The sequence below is a fragment of the Mustela lutreola genome, chromosome 5 (assembly GCF_030435805.1).
Source record: "Mustela lutreola isolate mMusLut2 chromosome 5, mMusLut2.pri, whole genome shotgun sequence".
In the NCBI taxonomy this organism is placed as follows: domain Eukaryota; kingdom Metazoa; phylum Chordata; class Mammalia; order Carnivora; family Mustelidae; genus Mustela; species Mustela lutreola.
In genome coordinates, this window is record NC_081294.1 from 113,891,656 (window position 1) to 113,897,193 (window position 5,538).

Sequence of the window (5,538 nt, forward strand, 5' to 3'; positions counted from 1 at the left end):
TATAGCCTTTGGCTTAAAATCTAATTGATCTGATATAAGGATTGCCACTCCTGCTTTCTTCTGATGTCCATTAGCATGGTAAATTCTTTTCCACCCCCTCATTTTAAATCTGGAGGTGTCTTCAGGTTTAAAATGAGTTTCTTGTAAGCAACTTATAGATGGATTTTGTTTTTTTATCCATTCTGATACCCTGTGTCTTTTGTTTGGGGCATTTAGCCCATTATCATTCAGGGTAACTTTTGAGAGATATGAATTTATACCTCTGCGTCATCGTTCTGGTGGAATTCCAGTGTCACCTCGTTCTTGCCAGTGGTACACTGGGACACATTGCTGAGGGGTATCTCAAAGACAGGCTGGCCACCAATGTCAAAAGAAAGCAGCTGCCCAGCAAACTTCACCGTTCCCCAGTTCCAGACCTTCACACAGTGGTCCTTCTCCATCAGCTCAAGGCGATAGTGAGTTTTGAAGAAGTCTGAGAGTTTCTCAAACTCCAATTCTCGGAAGCTGTCATACTTGTAGACATGGCCATTTTTCACAAGCAGTTTAAGTCCGTGGCCCAGGGTGACACGGCACCAGATGCCTTCAGTCAACTAGCTGGCCCGGCTATTGTCCACTTTGCCATCTTACTATTCTTGAAAATGATATCCTGGCAGCTCAACCTCAGCTGGCCATCGTTCATGGAACCTCCTGATAGACGTCGTTGAACTCGTGTTTCCACCATACTGATCTGCCCCTGTTGGCCTCGATTGGGAGCTGGGCCCCAACTCCTGGGTGGGTGTGCGGACACCCAGCATGTTGGGAACCTGAATTTAAGAGGGGGCTCCTCAAGCTGCAGTCTCGCGACGGCCCAGGTGCGGGTAGTGGGTGCACTGTGGGACCTATAACTCTTTATTCTAATGACTGTTTTTATTCATTCCTTTACTCTTCCTTTGCATGGTAACCCTATTTGAAAAAAGTTGGAATACCAAAGAATAAAAATTAATGTGCTAACATTATGAATAATAGCAAAAAATAAAAGTCTAGGCCTCTAATTATTGGAGACTGGTTAAGTTATAGTATATTCATATAATGGAATAGCATGCAGCCATTTAAGGGATGGTGTCAAAAGTATTGAAATGAGAAACTGGCTACTACATAACTGATAAGGTAAAAGCAGAATATATGGCATAACTTAATGGTCACAATATACCCAGATGTTAACAGGGATTATATTTGGAGAGTCAGATTGGTGATGATTTTTGTTTTTATTTATTTATTTATTTATTTTAAAGATTTTATTTTATTTTATTTGACAGAGAGAGAGATCACAAATAGGCAGAGAGGCAGGCTGAGAGAGGGGGAAGCAGGCTCCCTGCCAAGCAGAGCGCCCAATGCCGGGCTCAATCCCAGGACCCTGAGATCATGACCTGAGCCCAAGGCAGAGGCCTAACTCACTGAGCTATCCAGGCGCCCCTGATTTTTGTTTTTAAATTTTTCATTTTTCCTTTGTGCCTTTCTATATTTTTTAAGTTACCTGCATTGGCTAGTTCTTACGTTTAGAATTAAAAGAAGGATATTAAGATATTCTCATTAAAGAGAAAAATATAAAATGATTGTAGAGGCCATAGCCAGTCTGCTTTGCCGACCAGCATGATGCCGCATTCAAGCTCATTTGCCCTCTTCTGCCACCAGGCCCCTCTGGTGACAAGTAAGAGCAAAAAGACTGGCCAGGAGCCCTTATCGAAGACACTCCCAGGTTTGATTATGACTGCTCAAGCTAGTGGAAGAAGTTATTTGATTCTCATTATTTACTTTTTCCCCAAATGTTGGGCTTAAATATCTCCTTTTACTAGTAAACATATTCTGAGCATAACTGTGCTGTGACTATCAGGTGTATAATAGCGCTTTCACAGAACATATATAAAAACTACTCTTTTCATTTTAAAGTTATGCTTTGTAAAGTATTTTGCAAAGGCAAAAAGCATTTTTAACTTATTTTGCAAACTAAGAGGAAAAGATCGTTTCTGTTAACCTTTATCTTTACTCGATATTAAATCATCTGGCACATTTGTCATTTCCCCCACGTTTGGCATTTTCTGCACGTTGTTAATGCTTATTCTATCTGGTCATCTGCCAAAGAGAAATCAGGTGTCAACAGTCGCTTCTGTGTTCCAAAGTTCCTAAAAGAAATAAAGGCATACACTTTCGGTTAAAAAAAAATATGAAAAAGTGACAAATTCTTACAGCAAAATTTAAACATATTTAATTTAAGGATGCTGAAGTTACGGTATAATTTTGTTAATTATACAAGTTCTCCAGTATTATGTGGGCCAGAGAATAAAGATAGTCCAAAATTGAAATCTACTTCCTTCAAATATTAGGATTTTTTTTTTCCTCATTCAACTTTTGTTTTAATGGGTCTCAAAATTCTGTGAAAGATTTTTGGTCAAGCTGTTTCCATTAAAAAGTACTGACTTTAAAAGCTAATAACTTAACGCTGCCATACACACCCAGACACAAAAACAAATGGTCCACAATTCTCCTTTCCTTCTGAAGGTTTTATGACGCATTGTTATCATTAACCAGTCTTACTATTAAACTTACATGGCCAACTGACACAAACAGTTCTGAGACTGTCCTTCCACCACTGAGTAAGACTGGGGTGGCAGGTACTGGGGATAATATTCATTTAGCCTTCTGAACTTTCTGGGCAGACTTGGTGACCTTGCCAGCTCTAGTTGCCCTTTGTCCACTGCTTTGATGACACCCAGAGCAACTGTCTGTCTCATGTCATGAACAGCAAAACGGCCCAGAGGAGGATAGTCAGAGAACCCTCATATGCTTCCCAGGAACCATATCAACAATGGCAGCATCATCAGATTTCAAGAACTTGGGACAATCTTCCAGCTTTTTTTCCAGAACAAAAATCTATCTTCTCCTTCAGCTCAGCAAACTTGCAAGCAATGTGAGCTATGTGACAACCCAGCACAGGTGCATATCCAACACTGATTTGGCCTGGATGATTCAGGATAATCACCTGAGCTGTGAAGCCAGCTGCTTCCACTGGTGGGCCATTTTTGTTGTCAGCGGCCACACTGCCATGACGAACATCTTTGACAGGTATGTTCTTGACATTGAAGCCCACACTGTTCCCAGGAAGAGCTTCATGGTGTATTTCAACAGACTTTACTTCAGTTGTAACATTGACTGGAGCAAAGGTGACCACCACGTCAGATTTAAGAACACGAGTCTCCACTCATCCTATAGGGACAGAACCAATACCACCAATTTTGTAGATGTGCCTCTGGAGAGGCAGAGGCAAGGGCTCATCAGTTGGGTGAGTTGGTGCAGAATACAATCCAGAGCTTCAGGCACTGTGGTTCCACGGGCATTCCCGTCTTTATGGGTGAATTTCCATCCCTTGAACCAAGGCATGTTAGCACTTGGCTCCAGCATGTTGTCACCATTCCAATCAGAAACTAGGACAAATGCTGCTTCGTCAGTGTTGTACCCAATTTTCTTAATGTAGGTGCTGACATTCTTAATGATTTCCTCGTATCTCTTCTGGCTGTAGGGTGGCTCAATGGAATCCATTTTGCTGACACCAACAATTATTGTTTTACACCCTGTGTATCAACCAGAAGGGCATGCTCACTGGTCTGCCTATTCTTGGAGACACCTGCTTCAAATTTACCAACACCAGCAGCATCAATAAGGACAGTAGAGTCAGCCTGAGATGTGCCTGTCATCATATTTTTGATAAAGTCTCTGTGTCCTGGGGCATCAATGACAGTCATGTAATAGTTGCTGGTCTTGAATTTCCACAGGGAGCTATCAATGGTGATACCACATTCATGTTCAGCTTTCAGTTTATCCAAGACCCAGGCATACTCAAAGGAGCCCTTCCCCATCTCAGCAGCCTCCTTCTCATATTTTTCGATAGTTCTTTTGTCTGTCGCAACACATTTGTAGATCAGATGACCGGTAGTGGTACACTTGCCCAAATCTATGTGTCCAATGACAATGATGTTGATGTGAGTCTTTTCCTTTCCCATTTTGGTTTAGGCTGAGTGGTGGTTTTCACAACACTTGTGTTCTGGCAGCAAACCCTATTGTGGAAAAGAAATATTAAGATTTTATTAAATTATTGTAAGTAGAACGTTGGGAAGAATGACCCAAATTCCTTGCTTTCTTTCCTAACAAGTGCTTTTAGGAGACCATGAAATGGCAATCCCAAATAATAATCACCTGACAGAGAAATGATCTATTTAAATAGTTCTAATTAAATTGGTTTGAGTTACCCAACGATGGATATGGTGACATACTCTTCTTAGGGGACTATTATCCTAGGAGTCCAGAACCATGCCAGTTCCACCCTAAAACAATAGTGTGCCCTTGAACAAAACCAACATCCTCTCTGGGTTAAAGTTCCTTAGTCATACTTCACACAGTAATTTTGATCACATGTTTGAGTACATGTTTAATGGTAAAACTGATTATTTCTGCCTATGATGATGAAGGATTTGATTAGATAATCTGTCAGGTGCATTGTAGCCTGAAATCCATTTGATTTTATTTATGTGTGTATATGTTATATAGATAACATTTATAAATTTTAAAACATAAAGTTATGCTAGAAATAAGAGCTTACATATTGAACTGCCCTACTTTTCTATTTGCAGCCAATTACCACCCCAATCTAATGTTTCACTGTATATAAATTCATTTATTCTTTCATTCATTTCAAATATGTGATGATATAGCTATAAAATCAATGTTTGGTTATTTTGAATAACCCAAAATAGCAAATAATTTAAAAATCACTTCCACTTGACTTTGGAATCTATTACATGCATTGTTTTTCCAGAAAATTTACCTCATAATTATGTTGTGTGAAGGCGAAATGAGTTTCTATTCCAAATTCACACACTGAATTCTGACTGCCGGGTGATGAGGAGAAGCATCCCAGGGTTAACACTTGCCATGTTGCCATGGATAATTAGGATTGCCTGAGTGTGTCTTTTGGTATCAACTCTTAGGAGTCCAGGTCACCATCTACTGTTTCATATCTTTTTGGATCTTATCAGGACCTCACCTTTTCTTTTGCAAATGTAGATACTTTGTGTATTACTTTTGGAGACTTTGTTTCCCATACTCCCGCAGATTGTTCTCTTTCTTGCTTCTGTGAGTTACCTATCATGATAAAAAGTGAGAGATCCTTTAAAAAAGAAAATTCTTCCTAATGCTTGCTGTATTTACAAGACATTATCATACAACTTAATTCTTTTTTTTTTTTTAAGATTTTATTTATTTGACAGACAGATCACAAGTAGGCAGAGAGGCAGGCAGAGAGAGAGAGAAAGAAGCAAGCTCCCCACTGAGCAGAGAGCCCGACTCGGGTCTTAATCCTAGGACCCTGGATCATGACCTGAGCCGAAGGCAGAGGCTTTAACCCACTGAGCCACCCAGGCGCACCCATACAAGTTAATTGTTTTTTAAAGATTTTATTTATTTATTTGACAGACAGAGATCATAATTAGGCAGAGAGGAAGGCAGAGA

General features: G+C 40.0%; 2 pseudogenes; both read right to left on the reverse strand.

Moving 5' to 3' along the window:
• Positions 1-254: 254 nt before the first annotated feature.
• Positions 255-2,072, reverse strand: LOC131831175 (FACT complex subunit SSRP1-like; annotated as a pseudogene).
• Positions 2,073-2,588: 516 nt separating this feature from the next.
• LOC131832440 (elongation factor 1-alpha 1-like) lies at positions 2,589-4,080 on the reverse strand (annotated as a pseudogene).
• Between the last annotated feature and the right edge of the window lie 1,458 nt (positions 4,081-5,538).